A 21,393-nucleotide genomic window follows, 5' to 3' on the forward strand; every position below is an offset into this window, starting at 1 on the left:
GGGGAAAGGGTTAGTATGTTTCGGTTATACACAGGGTAGGTGTATCATGTTAGGCCAAAGTATGACCTTTTATTGTCTTTATATGGAGATTAATTATAGTTTAAGGAGATGTGTAATGGTTAGAACAGACAACACCACCGCTAAGTGATAGTGAACTTGAATCAGAATGCTTTAGGAGCACATGATTGTTAAACACTTGGGTGTTGGTTTGTACACTTCTCTTTATCATGTTAAGAAAAGAGTCTTCTACTCCTAATAGAAGGATTTATCCTGAATGAACGTTGTATTTTAACCATTATCAGATTTTATTGCTTTGGTCTATTAGCATACTAGCAGATTTCCAAATGTTAAGTAACTGCAACATTTCCAGAACAAAACACATATTATCTTGGATTATATTTTTAATGTACTGCTGAAATGTTCTTATTTATATTTCATTTAGGATTTATGCAAAGGTGAGATTGGCTAGGTCATTACAGCCTTTGGCATATTAAAAATATCTGCCTGTCATTTACTTTATACAAAGGAAAGCAAATAGATTGTATAATCCTTTTCTGAATTGCCTGATCTAAATAAATTGGATGGACTGATTCATCATTTTTCCCAGATGAATGCATGACTCTGGCATTGTTAGCAACCTTTGACACTGTTGTATTTTTCTTGACATTTCATTAATGGGATGCAGATTAATGCATGGATAATCACAATGTAAACAGACATATCCAATTTTGAAAACTGGCAATATCTTACAGAGTTGGACCCTTGTGCTCCTTTTGAACCTCCAATTCCTCTCCTAGGTGTACAGCCAATGAAATCCTAACTTATATGCATCAAAATTGATGTACAATAATGTCCATAGCACCACTATTGATGGGACAAAAGATGGAAATATTTACTCCACATGTCCATCAGGAGTAGAATGCATAAATAATTTGTGGTATATTTATACAACATAATATTATGCAGTAATGAAAATTAAGATATTCAACCTACACAAAACATGGATGAGTCTCACAAACATAAGACTAAGAGAAAGTAGCTAGACACAAAAGAGGTCATTCCACATAATTTCATTTATATAAATTTCAAAGTCAGATAAAACTGATTAATGGTGATGTATAAGTAAAGTTAACGTTTATCTTGGCAAGGGGCTGGAAGTTTTGATGATGGTGCTTCCTACCTGCTGATAATGTGCTATTTTTCAAAATTTCTTGCTTTGTAAGTTTTACATTGTCAAATTTCATGATGTCGAACGCCTCAGATTTGGTCACTTTCTTATCTCCTTATGCCGATAACTGAGAACTGTAAGTGGTAAACTTTAAAAACAACACAGTTTGATTGAACTGACAAGAATGACAATCTGAAATCGTATCTCTATCTTTTTAGCTCTGTTTGCTCTTTACCAGGGTTATTTGACTATCAATTTATTTACTCAATCTATAATTTATACCTTTTCCTGCTGTATTGAACGCCTAAAACATTTTTTGTTTGTGTTCTCTTAGACTCTGTGGGACATTGAAAACAATTAAATGACTTAGAAATATTAAACAGAGTATCTGCCACATTGGAGCTTTTATTCTAATGGGAGAAACAGAGTGAACAAATAGAATTCTGTTTGTTTTGTTCGTGTCTGTATGCCCAGAGAAATATTTGGAACATGGAAGTCTTTCAATAAATATTTTAGAGTAGATGAGTGAATGGATGCAAGTTGGGTAGGAAAACAAAATCCATCGTCATATTTACATCTTAGTCAAAACAATGCTGAGTAATGGCCATGAAATATTATGATATTAGGGTGTCAACATCTTAATTGAAATGCATCCGTTAAAACAATAGTAAAAGATTTTAAGGAACTTAGAAGATTGGCTATTATTTAAGCTATTAAGAAGCAGTCAGACTTGTTCTTCCATTAACAAATCAAACGTTTAAAAATGGGGGAAAATAGATGAAAGAAGTAAGAACTTAGGTTAAGGTAGTAAATTAATGCCCAAGGACCTTGTGAATACTGATTTATTTCCTGACATTCTAAGTACCCTATTATTTATTATAGTTCTAAACTAAGATTTACATAGATCTTTCTAAGGATGAATGACTTCAAAATTATGTCCTAGGACTTGTTTCTCTTATTACCTCGCAATTTTCTCCTTCTGGCTCACACTGGAAAAAAGGAAGAAATATATATATTTATATATATATCTTTTTTTTAACATACTCATAGTTACATATCTGTCATTTTAATTAGTTATCAAGCTTTGATCATCTTAAAAGAATATTTTTAAGCTGTAACTCCATAGTTAAACCACAGCTCAGTTTCTTTTCTCAACAAATAAATTGCCCTGGGAAGTTCAAGGAGGGGCAAAAGAACATTTAGCACTTGAAATTATGTTCTCTTTTAAATTAAAGATTTAGAGACACTAGGAGATGGAAAGAACTTCAAAGATCTTTTTTGCCCAATCACTAAAAATAAATTTACTTTATATAAAGTTCCACCTGTTCCAAATTGTCATTCGGATACCACTTGAGTATCTTTGGTGATAAGAGTTCCATGCGGGAAATTTTTTCCTCGGTGCTCTGTCCTCAAAACCTAGAGAAGGGTTTGCACATAGTGAAGATTTAGTAAATGTTTCTTGAATGAATGAATGAAAGAATGAAGAACTAAATATCTTCTGAGGCAAACCCAATTTTTATTCTCTTTTAAAGCTTCCTTAGTGATTTTGGAAAAAGAAGAAAGAAAGGAAAAAAAAGGTACAATGCTTATACCAAAAGAAGACTATGAAGAAGCAAATACTACATGGAACAGTAAGTCATGTTTTTTTTTCTTTGTTGGTAAACATAGATCAATTATATCATGTTTGGTAGGTGCAAGGTATTCGTTGAATCTACATATAATAATTTATCTTACCAATCTCTTTTGATGAATATTTACATTGTTTCACATTTTTGTTATTAATAACACTGTGATAAATATCCTGTCCTTACATTGTTTCTTGTCCGTGTGATTAAAAAAAGGAGTTGATATAAATTGTTAAATTGCCCTCTAAAAAGCTCAGATCAATTTATATTCCTGCTGAAACTGCATTCAAATGCCAACACTGGGCATTATCTGTGTTTTCATCTTTGTGTAGTTGATAAGTGAAAAATGGCATTTCTTTTTTTAAATTAATTATTTGAAGTATAGTTGATTTGCAGTGTTGTGTTAGTTTCTGGCATGCAGCAAAGTGATTCAGTTATATACATTCTTTTTCGTGTTCTCTTCATTATGCTTTATTACAAGATATTGGAATGGCTCCCTGTGCTGTACAGTAGGACCTAGTTGTGTATCTATTGTATATATAGTACTTTGTATCTGCTAATCCCAAACTCCTAATTTATCCCTCCCCAACTTCCCCTTTGATAACCATAAATTTGTTTTCATGTCTGTGACTCTGTTTCTGTTTTGTAACTAAGTTCATTGTATCATATTTTAGATTCCACATATATGCAGTATTATATGGCATTTGTCTTCCTCTGACTCAGTATGATAATCTCTAGGTCTATCCATGTTGCTGCTAATGGCGTTATTTCATCCTTTTTTTATGGCTGGGTAGGACATATATACATCCTGTGGTAGACACGGCATGTCGCCGTTTGTACTTACGCGTGCTGCACAACCATGTGACCAACAACGGGACTTTGGCGTCAGGCTGCCTAGGCTGGAATTCCCACTTCACCACTCAGTAGACATAGGGCCTAGGTTCATTCCTCTGAGTCTCTGCCTTTTTGCCCATAAAAAAAGAATGAAAATAATACCTACTATATAGGGACCTTGTGAGATTCAAGGGCTAAACTCTTGTTTACAGCTTGGAACAGTCCCTGACACACAGTGAAGTGCTTTTTTTCATGTTGTTTGGTTGTGTTTATTTTATTATTACTATCATTAAATGTAGGAATTTTTCTCTTAGGAACAATATCCTTAGCTAATGTTTTCTATTTCTATTTTATATATGTGTGTGTGTGTGTCCTGCCTCTATCTGTCGACTATCTAAGATATTAGGAACATGTGTGCTTTGGACAACATACTGATATTTTTCTCCTTTGGTCATTGAACTAGTTTGCTAGGGCTGCCATAGCAAAATACCACAGACTGGGCGTAAAAGTAGGAATTTACTTTCTCATGGTTCTGGAAGCTGAAAGTCCACGGTGAAGGTGTAAGTGGGTCTGATTTCTCTGGAGCCCGATCCCCTGGGCTCGCACAGCTTCTCACGGTGTCTTTGTATGGCCTTTCCTCTGTGCACACACATCCCTGATATCTCCGCCTCTTTTTTAAGGACACCAGTCAGATTGGATTAGGACCCAGTGCTTCTTTCTCATTTAACCTTAATTAACTTTTTAAAGGCCCTGTCTTCAAAGAGAGTCCCAGGGTTACAGCTTCAACGTATGAATTGAGGTTGGGGCACGATTCAGTGCATAGCAGTAATTTTTATTAACCATCTTATTCTCTGTAATATTTTTGCCTTAAGGGGGTTTCTCTTAAACCTTTTAATGAAAGTTTAACATACATAAACAAAAGTTCACAAATCGTTAAGTGTGCAGGTTAATAAATGATCAGGAACTGAATGCACCTGAGTAGACAATACTCAAGTCAAGGAATAGACTATGACCAGCTCCACGGAGTTCCCCATCCTTCTTGCTCCTCTTCCTAAACACAGTGCCTTCCTTCACCTGCTTTTGAAATTTAAATAAATGAATCATATAATATGCACTTATTTGCGTCTGGTATCTTTTGGTCAATAATCATATTTATGAAATCTGTCCATGCTATTGCACGAAGTTATCTTTCATTCATTTTCACTGCTATGTGCTATTTGCTTGAAAATTATAAAACATTTATACATATTACTTTTAATGAGTTGTTACGTTGTCTCTAGCTTAGAGCTATTAAAAATAATGCTGCTATAATAATTCTTACGCATTTCTTTTGCTACATGCTTGCATCCGTCACTGTTGGGACATACTTCAAATGAAATTGTTGGGTCAGAGGATATGTGTTTGATCAAACATATAGAATCACATTGAAAAGTTTTCCAAAGTAGCTGCACAAATTTACACTCTCACTGACATCACGCCTGAGAGTTCCAATGGGTCTCCATCTATAACAATTATTGTCAGTTTTTTTCACTTGGGCCACTCTGGTGGGAATGCAGTGGTATCTCATTTTGGTTTTAAACTTATTTTTCCCTGATTAATAATGAGTTTGAATAATTGCTTTATACATCTGGCCATTAGAAAAACAACTAAATTTTAAATTTTTATGTAGTTAAATACATTTTTGATGCCTAGTTTTAAAAACATAATAGAAAATTCTCCCAATCTAAAGGCTTTTTACTTTAAATTCATCTATCCTCTAGCATTTTTGTATTTTAATACTTTATATTTAAATATGTGATCTTCTTGGACTTATTTATCTTGTAAGTTTGCAGGTAGGGATCAGATTTTTGGAAGTCTTAAGTACATGTTATTGGTTGGGCTAATCTTGGTTGGGTTAACTTAGTCTTCTGATCTACTAAGATTTTTTGACTTGTCATTCGTACGGATCCTTTTTTCTATGAGTAAATTACGAAGCATTTGCAGAAAGTTGCTAAGATCATGGGATGCATGCAGAGAACTTTTCTTTTTCTCCTGGAAATATTTTCTTGTTAAACTTGGACCATATCTTCCATATTGTAAGGTTTTGAGCCTTTTCAAGCTAATTCAAACTTTCTGTTAAATTTGATCCCTCGCTTTAACATTTCAGAGAGAGTAACAGGATGAGCAGGGTGTTCTGAAAGTGAACAGATCTAATGCCTCCCTGTCATATTTAGACACCCAGCTGTCTCTGTATCTCTTCATAATAGTCGTATTATTTTTTGGTAACACATCTGTATCTTTCTCATTTCTAGTATCTACTTACTATTTTCTGTGTAACCTAAGTCTCTTGTATTAAAAGTAAGAAATCCAGGGCACTAGATTTCAAATGTCCTAGGTGCAACATTCTATAATTAGTTCTATAAGTTTATCTAATATTCTAGCTTCCATAATCTTAATCAGAGAATGAAATATTTATTTAATAGTCTCACTTAGGAAAAATAGGTATCTTTAATTATTTAGTCCCCATAATGTATAATAAAAATCATTACATTCTGAGGTAATGACGGCTGAAACATAGTAGGGCTCAATAAATATTTTGGAATGGATGAATGGAATCAGCTCGTGTTGGGAAATATTTCTGTGATCCTTATCAGGGAAGCCATTGATCTAGGTCATAAATATTCATGTGTTTGGTGTATTGCACGGATTTGGACAGTGAAGATTAAAAAAAAAGAGAAAGAAGGAGGGAACGGTGCCAAAACCACAGAGTGAAAGCCAGAATTGCAGTTAGGTTCTTTGGAATGGAGTCAGCACTTTAAATATAGTCTTAGAATAGAATAGATAGTTAGCAATGTATGGACCAAAAAAAAAGTCAGTGTTATATAAAAATCTTATTTACAGATACTTGCAAGAGAGCCCTTTTGACACTCATTCCTGTGATCTAACTTTTGAAGGACAAAGTATTAGTCTCCGCTCTGACAGGATCTCCTTTAGTGTCTTCTTCCTCGTTCCTTTTCCTGCTCAGGCTGGGGCAGGCGCTCTTGCTCTCCTCCCCAAGACCGTCTTGTGCCTGTCTCTGCAGTTAAAATTACCACAGCATTTTCAAGTATCTGTTTTTGTGTCTGCTCTCCACAGACACCTGTGAGGGCAGGGACTACAGCATTTAACTTTGCATCGTACTCGACACATTGTAAATCCACTATAGGTTATTATTTAACAGAATGGACTTTTGAATTGAATTGACTCCAGTGTAAGTAGACTTAAGGAAAGGACTCTCCCCTTCAGTCGCATGCAGCTCACCTGGTGTCCTGGTGTCCTAAAGGTAACTGACAACAGCTAATACTTATTTATCACTTACTATGTCCAAGCCACACGTGAGACGGTTGGTGGATTCATTTCCCACGGCTTCCATAGCAAATTACCACAGACTCAGTGGCTTAGAACAACGTAAATTCATCCCGTCACATTTCTGGAAGCCAGAAATCCGAAAACAAGGGGCCAGTGGATATTTTGGATACGTCTTATGCCTATGCTGAAGGCTTTGTTGAACAAAATAATTTTTAAGATCCCCAGATGATTCTCAATCACAGAGAGGCTGCACAACTGCTGTACCGCGGAACCCTCCGCCGCTAAAGAAAAAGCGTGGCCCTTGACTTCTAGAGCCCAAATTCTAAGACTTTTAACCTGAGAACTTTCACACACATTACTTAAACCGTATCTCAGTGTCTCCACGTTTAAGGTCAAGACTTTCACCTTATTTAATAGTTTATAGTGTGGAGTCAATATGGAAGCATAATGCATAAATAATGATAATAAGTATCATTTGCTGAATTCTTACCATGTGCTCAGCATTGCATTTGGGTCTTTTCATGAATTATTTGTGTATCTCTCTCCTATGACAGGAGCTTAACAATCAATCCTTCTCTTCCATGCAGCCTGTATTCCAAAATATTGTACGTTATAACTTGAATGAAACAAAACACCTTTCCCCCTTAAGTCTTTATGGAAGCAGGGTCAGTAAATCAGACTGCTTTCTGCAAGGGAGAAATGGGAGCTTAGCATATTAAGAATACATCAAAAAGTAGATACCATAGTTATTCAAAACAGTCGATGCCAGGGGGAGATTGGGAAGGACCAGGCACCTCCCTGCAAAAACCTGGCTTTGCCACTAACGCGTGATGATTTTTTCAAGTCACAATTTTTCTCTGCCATACAGAAGGCATTATTACGTGAGTCATGATGCTTGCTCAACGTTATTTAAAAAGTGTAAAATATATAAGAGCACTTTAAGAAATCAAAAATATTATCAAATACTATTAGGGACAACAACAAAACACCATTCACTGGTTACAAAGAGTGTTAGGCTTGGCAAATAGATATTTCGGCGGGCGCGTGATGTGCAGCAGCAGTGAACAGAGTCAAAGCGGAGCTGTCCTGCCCTGGACGTTTTCATTTCGGTGGTGGTGGTGGTCCTTCATGATGTTGCTGTTTATCTTGTTTCTAAATTCGTCCCATGTCAGTTTCTTAAATTTTCCATATCCAGGGTGGAAGGAAATTTTGGAATTTACTTTAGAATAATTTTTGTGCTTCTGTGTGGGAGTGAGTGAAGAAATTACCCAAAATAACATCTTCTACCAAATACATTCAGTATGGTGTTAACAGTGGTGTTACTTGTCTTATGACATTCTTGCACACAGAGAAACTTAGGGTATCAAAAATAATGATGCTGCACGTAACTTTATATTCAGAGAGGTTTGTCATTTAGAGATGAGAATAAATTAAAACTATCAATGATGTGATTTCAAACCCAAGTGCATCCAATGTCAGCTGTGATATATTCAAAAGATTTGGCATATAAGCTATTTTAAGATTCTGTTATCACACATCAATTCAATTTCATTGAAGCATTGTATTGAAACTATTGATGTTAATTTAAAAATAGGCAACGTTGTGCATTTACTGCTATTTTGTTTGTTTTTGATCGAGTGACCCAATAAGATAGATGTAGACATGGTAAAGTCAGTTTCAAATTTTTCTTCAGATTTTGTCTTGAGTCAAAACCTTTTAAAACTTCAAAAAAGTTAAAGCAAAATTCCACTTTCACTCCTTTTTTTTTTTTTCACTGTCAGTCTCTCAGTGCTTTCAGATAATAAGTGAAACAGGAGCTAGAAATGTTGCAATATTGTCCACCAGGTCTTCTCATTGAATTTCCAATCTAAACAAAAATCCCATAAGGAAACTACTTTCACAGTATCCCAAAAAAGTGTTGGGGAGTTTAAATAGAATTCCCAAGTTTGGATTATTATTTAAAAGAATCCCCAAGTCACCTGAGGTTATCTATATTGTCATTTCATTCTTCTTTTATAGAGCAAAAGGGACTGCATATAAAACATTTCCATTACTGTATGTAGTTAGAAAAATACTAATTTTGAAAATCATAATACAGTAGAACTAGTAAAGGTATTAATAAAACTTAATTGAACTGGAATTTAGTTAAAAATGTCATAATTTCCAAAGTCCTTTATTGTTTACTAACACTATTTGGTTCTATATTCCTTAAGTTTGAGATTTCTTGTTCTTTAGGAATTCATCCTGCATTTTAGTTTCTTAATCTCCTATCTTCATTTCTTACACAGAGCATATTTTTTGTCCTTCCTATAAACATTGCATATAAGAAAAAGAAGTTTTGAATTACCCTAGCATATCTTGTTCTTGGAAACTGACTTTGAAAGTGGCTTATTGAAGACTGAACAGTCCTGTAGTAATGCAGCCTCCTAAATTTATTCAGCAAAAAAAATCTCACAATTTTGTTAGCATAAAACTTTTTTCTTATAAAAGAGTTTTTCTCCCCAAATAGTAATACCATTCTTCATTACAAAGGAACAGTTCCACATGGAACGTTCCTTTTTCTCTCTTCTAAAACCCTGCTGAAATGTCATTGAAAAGTGCAAAAGGGTTTAGAGGCACAATCGTGAAGAGGAGGGAGTGCAGTGTCGTCAGTTTGCCGAAGCTGTAACTGGATTTGTGGCAAATGGAAAGTGGACGGAAGGTGTTGACATGTAATTAGAACTGAGGAGGAAATGGCCCAGAAGAAGCCCCTAAGAGAGACACAATGGACGTGGCTTTGTTTTCTTTTCAGAGCCCTGGAGAGTAACACAGGCAGAAGCCTTGAATGGGGGGTGGCAGAAGTACAGGGCTACCCAGAAAAGGGCTGATGGATCAAAGGATCCACAAAAAGCCTGGCTGGCTCACAGCGCTTCCTGCCTCCGTGTGCTGAGTCGCTCCCGGCCAGCCATTTCCCCGGGCAGAAGCCAGAAGCCCTCATACACTGCTGCTCTCGGGGGAGAACCGAGCTTCTGGTGCTGTCAGTGTTCCTCAGCTAACCCTGCACATTGTAGCATCTGAGATGGCTGCGTTGGCCAGTCCGGCCACGCACTGCCGAGCCAAGGTCCTCAGCTGAAATGCTTGTCTTTGGAAGCAGGGCTCCTGGTCCACTTGCTCATTGGTGAGGAGTGAGGGGCTCCAGGAGAAGAAAGCCTTGTATGTGGCAACAGGAAAACACCAAGCCAACTGCTAGCGGGAGGCAGTTTAATCTTCATTTTCAAAGAAGAATGGGCATCCAGAGTTACAGTAGATACTTGAGAGACTGGAAAAAAATGGAGGGATCCAAACGAATAAAGATCATGACTCAGCTAGGAGGAAACAGTGATTCAGTGGAAGAATTTCAGAAAAAGTGAATTTTACTGTTCTAGTCCTCTTTCACATTTTTTTCGACTTAATGTCTTTATGCTGAATGTCTTGGAAAATATCTTGATTAAATGTTCATGTATTACAACTGAAAAACCTAAAGTTCCTGTGTCTGGAAGCGGGGCCTTGCCTCTGTGGTCTTCATTCTCACTTTGCCACATTAGCATCCTCTTCACACCACACACTTGACTCTGACTGTAGTGATTTGTGTTCTTGTTTCCCATATACAGTCAGTGATTTCTAAACTCATTCAACTGTTCATTTTATTTAAATAACAGTCCTTTGCCTCTTCCAGCCAAGATCTATGATTAATAACCAAATCCTCTTTCTTTCTTTAAAGCCTGGTCCAAATTCACTTTATGTATGAAGCATTTCTGTACAATGAACTCTGAATTCTTTTAACTCCCAACACATTTTGTCTGACCCTACCTAATGGCGTCCATCAATACACAATATTTATTTATTTCACCATTTTGTCTCCTCCAAACTGTCAGAGTTGGTGGTAAACTCTGTTAGAAAGAGACTTAGGTTACTGTCTTATTCACCTTTCCATTTTCTTAATTTCTAGCATGCTTGTTCCATAAATAACACAAATGATTTCTTATTCAAAACTATCCCACAGAAAATGCAATTAGCATGACAGGTGTATTGTTGACTACAATAACTTGGCTGATGCTGCTTCATGAATTTTAAACAACTAACGTAATTTCCTCTGACATTTTTCATTTTGAACCTAAATGGAGACAATTGACATGACTGATTTGTGGCATACGGCACGCCCATCTGCAGTGGACACTGCTGCCCGGATCCTCCTTCAAGAACAAAGGGCGTGTTCTTCAGTTTCTGGGAGACCTGATGGCCGGCGCCCCTCAGCTGTCCACCCCCTTCAGGGACGGCTTCACCCGCAGAGATGCTCTGTGCTCAAGACCACACTCTTGGGCAGTCCTTTCCCATCACAGCTGATCAGCAGGTGCTCAACTCCCTCTCCCCAGCACCAGACAGAACTGCATGCAGTATTAACAGGGGCTTTATGGACATTGTATGACAGCTTGACTTCTCCCTGTGATTCCTGCAGCCTCCCTCCCTGGTACACCCGCTTCCCTCTAATCTTGATTTCAGAGACGATTTCCTGGGGACCCCATGCTGCTGTGTGAGATTATGATCCAAAGCAAAGACAAAGTATTAAGCGGTCTTTCTCTTGCTAGACAATATCCTTTACAGTTCTTTCCGCCCTCCCTACACCCATGATCAATTAGCACGCACAGTAAAGGGGCAATCAAAACACTCTGTGAGTCCAATAGTAACCAGAAAAATTCATTTATCCTAAAAGTTACAATAAATTCTAAAGTCATATCTGCCTCCCATTATCTCTACCCCACTTCTTCTCGTTGGCTCATACAGTCCAGGGCAAAGTAAAGAGACAAAAGGTGTAACTCAGTTTCTTTTGCAGACATCATGGTCATCAACCCCCACGCTCAGCTGCTGTGGTGCACATGCGTAGTTCTGGAAACTGTCCTCCGCCGGCATTTGCCAGGCAGTCTGACGTTAACACAGTTTCAAGGAAGATAAAATGCAGGTATTTTTAGAACTGGTCATAAAGCCACTTTGTAAAAACTGCTCCCTTTTTCACCTGCTGACTGAGGCAATATTTGATTATTGTGGTACAGAGGCGAGATCGATCATACCTTTTTACTAGAATAAAAATAAAAACAAATTCACGAGAGATGGGGAGAAGCTTTTTTGTTTCCTTTAATACTTATTCAAACTGCTTAGGTCTTGGGTTTTAAATTGAACGTGAGGCTTTTCAGGACATGCCTCGTTCCTTTCATGGGCGAGGAAAACCCATTCACAGGTTCAATAAAGAAAAAAAAGTAGGCACAGCAGCTTAGTGTACACTAGCTTTCTAGTATGTTGAAAAAAATAGGTTTCTCATGAGACTTATATAAATTTTTTTTTCTGCTGTACAAGACTCAGTTTTACTATAAATGAGAACTATAAAAAAGAAAAAGTGTATAGCAAAACTCAGAGACTAGAGACACGATGGGAGCATACACAAACCCTAAGGAGTCAAACTATAGTTAAACCCGGGGTGGATTAATCAGGACGAAAATCAGTGTTTCATTATGCAACTCCTTCCTAAGATATGGAAATAGAGAAAGGACCAGAATGAGTCACACTGAAAGCATTCCCCAGAATGTGAATGAATTTTGATTCCAAAGAGTGTGGAGGTGGGTGGTCCTAGGCACCAGGAAGCAGAAGGGAAAACGAAGATACAACATTGGCAGTTGGGAAGAAGCAGCCGCCCCCCCACTGGATTCTCATAATGCTTCAGAGCCTCCGTATCGTTTTTTGTGGAGCCCTTGTGGGGAGCGTATGTCACGTCTTGAATTTGTGTACGCACATGTAAAGTGCGTTCAGATATGAGTAAGTACTACACACGTAAACATTTCATTTCAGTTTTCAACTTTCTTTCTTCAAACCTTGATCTGTTCCTCTATGTTAAAGAAAATATTTCTTGGATCATTAAATTTTGCTAAAGACCAATCAGGGAAACATGACAAAAATATCTTCTCAAAAACTCAACTTGCAGGATGAAACTAAAGTAGTTTTGGTCATATTAACGAGCACTTAGATAAAGGCAAAGTTTTGGTAGAAAATTTCATTCTGGAAAACTCAGCCATGGGCAACACCTTCCTTTGGGAGATTTAAGTGGAATTTTAAAAAAAGGTGGGGGGAGAGGCCAGAAATGAAAAATACTTCTTCCTCTCAGAAACATGTGCCTTTTGGGGAGGACGCAAATGTTTAGTCTCCATCAGGGCTCAACGATTTCTCAGTCGGGAAACAGCCACAGGAACAAACTGTTACGATGATTTGGGTACAGTTCAGAATAAGTTTACAACAACAGCCTGGATCTGAAATTGCACACAAGTCTGCCCAGAGCATCGAGGAAAGCTTCAAACAGAAGGGGAGTTGGAATTCGGAGTTTGCCGGGGAAGGGTCTAGCTGAGGCGGTATCAAGACCGTTTGGCCTGTGCCTCCGATTTAAGGCAGACCCTAGATGTGAACTTTGTCCTTATCTTCATATAAGGCAAATATATTAGAATCCTGGGTGTATGATTGCCAAGTGTGTAATTTTGTTAAATGTAAGCATTTTAAATATACCGCGTTTTAAACCCTGTTGGTATTTTTTTGATCTTTTCAGTAATAGTAATATAGTCATTACAAAATGGAGGCGATCCAGACTTTCACGGCTCCCTCAAGGCCCAGACTAGGATTTACCCATCTTACAGAAATAGGGCTGAGCGGAATGCCAGCAACATTTCCCCGTCTCGCAGTCTGGAGTTCACTCTAGAGCAGCCGCCATTCCCAAGTGTATTCCCTTGTCACGAAAGTGCTGACACCACTACCCACACTCCTGGACCTCAACCCGCATGACCTCCTTCTTCTTCAAAAGTATATTCCATAAGAAATTGTTTAGCCTAAGAAAGAGTGTATGTACCCACATCTACTCATGAGTTGAATGTTACATTAAAAATCTCTGATATTCATTCATTAATATTTAAATGATTACTATGGGCCAGGCGATATACTAGGACCTGTGATAAATAGTGAACGGGAAAGAAAGAAAAAAAAAAAACCCAAAAAATCTCTATCCTCATGAAGCTTATAATAATTTAAAGTATAATTTTTACCTGTTATTTATATAATTTTATATTCATGCAGAACTGGGTCATTAGATGGTTCTCTGGTAATATATTTCATAAAGAAAGAAAAAAGAATAAGAAGCAATGATCTTCTCACCAGTCTTCAAACAGGCAAAGTTTAGAATAAGCGTACGGAGATGGCTTGTGTGACAAGGTTGTTAAGAACCTTAGAAGCAGAAAAAGGGTTAGCAGAGATTTGTTTTCTCAAGTCAACAATCAAATTGCTTGGCAAAATTATTCCCTCCAGGAGAGAGTTCTTTGTCAGTAACAGTGAAAAATGACATAGATTCTAATGCGGTATTTCCATAGTTTTCTTTTTCTTTCTTTCTTTTTTTGTTTTTGGAAATTCACTTGCAAAATATGTAACTTTTCTCCCAAGGTGGAGTTCTGCTTTCCCAAAGAGGTACTTAGACAGACTGTTGGCTTGGGTACGGGAACACTAAATAGTCAAGCTGGCTCTGAGTTCTCACGTTGCCCACCAACACATTTGTTTTCTCAGAGTCTGTTTAGCCCAGCAGGAGATGTTACGATACCACTGAGAGCCAAGCTGCGCCCCACCGAAGCAGGATGTTTGCCACTACTTCCTTAATTACTTCAGTTGTGCATATGGCTGAGCATTTACTGTGTGCAAAGAACCTATGATGTATGAATCCATTTTATGGCTGAACCTACATTTCAATCCTTTTGTTATGAGCAAAGGAACTAGGTGAAGATATGGTAGATGAGGAAAAAAAAAAAAGACAAGTAGATTCACTTTAAAGAAAAAAAATCTTCACTCATTAAGAGGTAAAATGGGTGTGTCCATCTCCATATAAAGGCATACAGACATTATCTAATTATGTAGCCATGCTTCTTCGTATAAGCATAGCAAAGTACTGCCTCCCAGTAGAACTCTACTGTCATCCCCCATTCTCACTCCCCCTGCTAATTTTAGAAGGGCACAGGAAACCTGGCTAGAGAGTGTATTTCTCAACCTTCCTTGTATCTAAAACTGGCTACCAAGTTCTGGCCATGGGATGCAAATGGAATTGATGTGTGCAACTTTCAGGTTTCGTCCTTGTAATGGAAGTGGCCTGTCCTCATTTCTCTTTCCCATGCCCACGATCTGGAGCATGGTGGGAGCAGGGATAAGACAGATATTTCCATTTGGAATAATGAAGGACAATAATACCACAAATGATAGAGCAAAAAGAGAGATTTGTGTCTTGTTACATCTCATATATCTGTGTCTATGTCTGTAACAGGATATCAATAGTTCTGTTGTTTGAAAAGTCATTTCATTAATCATGTCCTCCACAAAATCAAAACATGGGTTTTTTTTTTGGTTAAAAAACTGAATTATCCTGTGACCACATAACAGAGGTTTATCTTTATAAATACTCTATTAACTTCTTGATTTTGTAAGACAACAAAAAGTTCCTATTAATCACTGTTTCTTGATGCAGTATGTTTTCAAAATATTCTCTATAACAATTTATTAGTGTCTTATGTTTCCATCTTATCTCCTTTGGCAATTTCTGAACTGACCTTTTCCTAAAACTGTTAAGGTCTCTTTATTATGCCTAACCTATCTTTTGGCTTTCTAGAATGGCTATCAATAGAACAAAGATTTGATTCTTCAGCTTATCTTTTGTTTTTTTTTTACAGAGGGTAAGTGGGTGCAAGGGGAGAGAAAGCAAAAATAATCAGGTGTTTTGGGTATTTTGTAAATTTTAATGATTTAGAAACTATTGAGAGAATTCTTTTTCAACAGTATTTTCAGGTAAATATATATGCTTTTCAAGTTAAAAGAAACTTTCTTATATTTAAGAATAACTCTTGGTACAATAATTGTCTACAGAGTGTTTGTTTCCAGGTACCCAGGTTTAAACACTGTTGACAACCAGATACTATCATAACATACTTTGCAGGATAATGTCTCTGAGGTATGTTAATATCCTCGAGATTCCTTTCCCTTTCACAGATCACTGTCTAGCGCTATAATCGTCTGATACCAGCAATCTCCTTCCCTTGCCTGTGGAATGAAAATTCCTCTATTTTTTAACCTCTTAAAAATTCATGTACACCTTATACAGAGCTTTGAGAAACTCCATGAGATAATCCTGATTTAATTCTGTTAGTTAATAAGTCCTGTTTAAGACCCCAAACTGGGCATTGTCCAGCAAGCAGTATTATCACTGATTCAAATTCATTTTTGGGTTATTAGCTCCCAGGAGCTAAATCCATTCAGATGGCTGAGTTAATTGACTTTGACTTGGCCTGCCAGGTAGCAAAACATTAAGAGCAATTATTTATATAAATGTTATATATGCTCTAGAATGCCTTGGTCTTTTTTTTTTTTTTTTTTGCTTATTTTCAATTTGGATACTGGATTTTCTTTGCTGGTAAACTACATTTTACTGGGACATTTAGTTAAACATTTTATAAGCCCTTTTCCTGAAAAAAAAAAATTATTACCCTCAGTCTTCAGGAAAATGTAGAGGTGCACACAGGATTCTAAAACCCAAACTGGCAAAGCTCTAAGACCTCTAGAACTGCATTCTCCAGCATGATTGCCACTAACCACATATAGATATGCAAATGTGAATTTGAATTAATTAGACTTAAGTAAAATAAAAAGCCAGTGCTTCGGTTGCACTAGCCACATTTCAAGTGCTCGGTAGCTATGGGCAGCTAATAGCTACATATTACTTAGCACAGCTCTTACTCACCTTTATAAAAAGATCCCTTTACCCCAGCTGTTAAAACCTTTCCAGGTCTTTGTCTTCACGAAGTAGAGTATCCAGACTTGGCCTGTGCTCTTTCCTATCACTGGAAATATATCAGAATGAAATCCATGTCTCTTTGCTTGTCTTGTCTGGTGCAGATTTGCTTTAGTAGATAGTTTACTCCAAGACTCTTGGTTTCTGTGACAAAACACAGTACACATATATCTCCATAAAAAACAAGCCAGCAACAACCAAAAGACCCAAAGTGTATAATGCAACCAAGAAGCTGAAATAATACTACTTTTCCAATACTCCTGCACTTTTTTGTCTTTCCTGTAGTACTAATCTTATCTGTTATACTTTCTTGCTCTCTGTGGTCAGTTAGGGTACCCACTATGCTCCCCTCTAACTTTATCTTTCCCCCTCCACAGCGTATCTTTTTAACTGTCACTGAAGGGAAGAGGAAACTCTCTTGTGAGATTCTTTTTGGACCTTAGCTGCTAATCTGTCCGTAGCCACTGCTGGGTGTGTCAGTCTTCACTGCCTGAGCCTGCTGATAAAAATTCAACCACTCTTCTTTGCATTCTTCAGAAGGTTAATTTCCTTCTTCACATTTTCTACTTATGCAAGTACTTACCTTTTTATTTCATTATGAAGTCCAACTTCTAGTCTCATTAAAAGTAGATTTTGACCGCACATCAACAAGATGCTTCTAATGAAATCAGGGTAGTCCTCTCTCAAAATGTAACTTGATAAGAGTGAAACAAGTAGTGCGATGATCCTTTTGTGTTGTGCTCTGTGGCTTTGCAGGTTCTATTTAACTTCACTCCGAAAATCTGTTCTCCTGAAGGTATCAAAGACTGTCTCACTCCTCTTGCCATACATGGTTCTTACGTTCCTGATACGTTTTTGTGGTCCCTTCTATGGACATCAGTTTTTCTCCGGAGAGCCAACAAAGAAGTTTACAGTTATTACCCGGCACTGTTGTAAACAATCACATTAGCCCTTGATTTCCTTTTGGCTACCTGGGAAAGAACGCATGCTATAGCAAACGCTTCTTGGTGTTTCCATACAAAACAGTCCATGGTCAAGCCAATTAGAAAAAAAAAATGAAGACACTTAGCTCTCTTAAGAAAGCAAAAATCCATCTGTGCTGTGGGCTATGTATTTTACAGTTAGAGTTTGGTCATCTAGGCTCCTAGCTTCTGTCTGTTATAAGAACTGATAGTCGTTTTTTTCTCTCCTGATAAATGGCTGTATTGAAATTGGCCGATGAATCCTTTCTGAAGTCCTAAAAGTGATTGTGTAGCCGTTATCAAAGTAGATTGTAACTTATGCTATAACAGACAAGACTAACTTTAGTTCAATTAGAGAAAACGTTGCCTGCACAGCTTGCTGATCAGTAAACTCTCAACAATGTCCTGCAGCCTCCCTGTAATCAGCCCTTGGCCAGAGGAAGTATTGAGAAAGAAAGAGCAAAGAAACCCGAAAAACAGAAGCAGCCCTAAGAGCTGTTGGCTATTGGCTGACCCAGATGCATCCTCTGATGAACATGATCTATTTCCTACACTATCAGCATCCAACCGGGAAGCTCCATGACCATTCCGTTCTCATGCTTGGAAAAAGATAGACACTATGTAACCCCAAGATATTACCAAATTTCTCCTGTTTCCAGCTTATACAGGTGACTGTTGCTCTCTGATGACACTCTTGTCTCTCCTTGCCCTTCCTGACTCTTAGAGAAAAGATCTCCAAACACCAAATTGCACCCATTTTTTTTGACAGCAGGAGAGACCCCTGCTTCCTTCAACCTCCTACTAAATTAAATCCTGTAATAATAAGCCTCTTCTAAGGCAGAGGCAAACACAGGATTCAAAACAGGGAGTTTGGCTCAAGAGTCCATGCTAGCAAATTTATGCTATGCTCAAAGGATGTGGTGTGAGCAGAGGCTATGCCAGCATGACTCTATTCAAGCCGCCACTCCTGAAAACATGAAGCAGAATAATTTGACACATTCAACTCAAAAAACTCTGCAAAACAGATAATCCTGTTGCTCCTATGTACTGTCATTCAAAAGAGTACAGCAATTTCTTTAAACATTTATTATTACATATCTTATTCATGAAATTGAAACTCATTCTGTTGCCTGGGGTCAAAATAAAAATTGTAAATGTAAAGGAAATCAGTTGTACAAAAATATAATATGTGGTATCTTTCTAATCCTTTCCTTGTTTATCTTCATAGGAATATGTTACTGTTGGAAGAATTTAAATTCGAACTTAGTAATAGGAGAGCAGAAAAGGTGGAAAAGGAAATAAGAGATGGGTAAAAATGAATTTGAGTGGTGTCAAGTCAGTTTTTTGGGGGGGGGGGGTCCACAGAATTATGTTGAGCTCAGGAGAAATCTTCAAAACAATTGACAAGAAATATTTAATCTTCATTTTATTATGAATTTCTTATTCTGTTTCATTGCCTTATATCTTATGAATTTTATTTCCTGTAGCTTCTTGTGATATATAAGAGTGGTTATATCCTAGAACAAATACCTTTCATCCATAGAAAACACAAAATGTAGTGCAGTCTTAAGGGTCAAGCAATTGATTAAAATGAAAGGTAATTATAGATATGCCATGAAATGCATATTTGCTTTTAAGCATTTTTTCTTTGAGCAAATTATAGCACTTTTGCTATATTTTCTGGGCCCACTGACAGGGCAATTAGTAATCTGAACTATCAAATCCGTTTGGAGATAATGGAGCTTATCAGTTCTTGTGTTATAATTGCTTTTCTGAGGCCCCTCCCCTTCCCCCCATCACTTCCCCAATATACTTAATCCTGTTTAAATAGCAACATGTCAAACACGTCTGCTAATCAACTGGCTGGCGTCCCCATGGAGATTTCTGCAGTTTTAAGCACTGCATTTCACTGCGTAAGGATTTTTCCCAAATATTGACTTTTGGTTTTCAAGGTTACTGACGTTGCGCTCTGGCACATTAATCATTCTAACCACCTTAACAATGAAGCTCATTAAAAAGACAAATACATTTATCAAGCAAATCATCAAGCAGATTATATACTTTCTACCCATAATAGATTATAGCTAAATAAATGACTTGGGTATTTTATAATTAAATATGCACAACACTTAATATTTTAATACTCAGATCCTTCATTGAGGAATGGGGATGGACTGGGTTTCATAGAGTGTAATTCATAGAGCACAATTTAGTTGCAATGATGTGAGTTAAAAATAGAAATTGTACTTTGAATATACAAATGAAATAATATTTTGATGTTATGATAAAGCATCAAATACAAAGACATTTGAGGTTCAAATGATTGGAAGTTTAACTCTATAGAACAACATTTTAGTATCTATTTCTAGTATCTAACAAATAAATACGTCATTTCTACCTTAGAAATAAGGCTCTGGGTTGGAGAGACACAGGTATCTAGTCCTTTGCCCTCAGGCTGCACTGCAACTGGAGTGTTTATTTCTCTTGTCAGTCAAAACATGCTTTAAAAGCTTGGAAAAGACCTAAAGGGTCAGTTTTCTCCTAGGTTGCAATCTGATCTCCTGCTAAATCTCCCACCACCCCACCTCACACAAATCTAAGTTTTGTTTGGAGAATTTGCTTTTCTATCTCTGGGTCTCCAAATTAATGGACCATAGATAACCTTGAAATGCAGCTCTCAAGCAGAAAGGCTTAATCTTAGCAATTCTGTATTTCCTTACTTCTCTATTTTTAGTTTTCAAAGTAAGTATATTGCTTTCCCATAGAACTTTACTAAAATGTGTGCAAAGTAGCTAACACAGTCAATAATCCTAAAAACGTTGCTATCAAATCCCTTAGTGCTTCTCACTGAATCCCAAAGAATAATAGGCCACAGTTTCATTAAAATTTCTGTGACCATTGAGCAAAAGCCTTTACTGACTTCAGCGACTGGCGTCAAAGCCAAAATTGCACCAGACAAAGTGAAACAGATAAGAAAGGGGAGAGAACAGAAGTCAATGTGAGCTCAGTCTGGCCTGAACGCGGTGGGAGAGCAGCGTGGGCTATTCTGTGTTTGCCAACTGGCTTTACCCAAAGGAAAAGTAAACTTTTGTATCTTCACGACAAGAGGTAGTGTTACAACCTGGAGTGAGGGGCCCAATGAAATTAGGCTTCAACCTTAACACAGAGATGGAGGGAGGGGCTCTCTCTCCTTCAATGATTATATTTGAAAGGGATGGCTCCCGGGTCCTTGAGGAAGACATTCCTGGACTGTAAAACTGGAAAGAGGCTTTCAAGGAGGTTTACCTCTCAAAGGGGCAGAGAAAGAATTTATAAATACAAGTTTTCTAAGGAAAATGTTCTCAGGGACCTAGAGTCAGGAAGAAGTCTGTCTAAACCTGAGTGAATATTAGGGCCCTCTTGGTCACTGGGTAAGTTGGTATTTATTGCCTCTACCCTATGGCCCAACCTAGCTCACGTTTTATGGTTTGTTTCCTGTAAGAATACATTCATTGTATCAAGTTCTGTTTCAAAATTCTTTATTACAATTAAAAAAAGGAAAACCTCAACCTAAACTGGTTTAACCAGTGAATTAGTAGAGGAATTTGAAGGCTCAAGCAACTAAAACTTCCA

General features: G+C 37.3%; 1 long non-coding RNA gene across 1 annotated transcript in view; it reads left to right on the top strand.

Moving 5' to 3' along the window:
* The window catches only part of LOC140688774 (uncharacterized), a 457,687-nt gene extending 445,671 nt beyond the window's left edge, over positions 1-12,016 (top strand). Inside the window, exons 3-4 of the long non-coding RNA XR_012063587.1 lie at positions 2,701-2,799; positions 11,097-12,016. This is a non-coding gene — a long non-coding RNA (uncharacterized lncRNA). The remainder of the gene's footprint in view (positions 1-2,700; positions 2,800-11,096) is intronic.
* The last annotated feature ends 9,377 nt before the right edge of the window (positions 12,017-21,393 follow it).

Source organism: Vicugna pacos, chromosome 23, assembly GCF_048564905.1.
Source record: "Vicugna pacos chromosome 23, VicPac4, whole genome shotgun sequence".
In the NCBI taxonomy this organism is placed as follows: Eukaryota; Metazoa; Chordata; class Mammalia; order Artiodactyla; family Camelidae; genus Vicugna; species Vicugna pacos.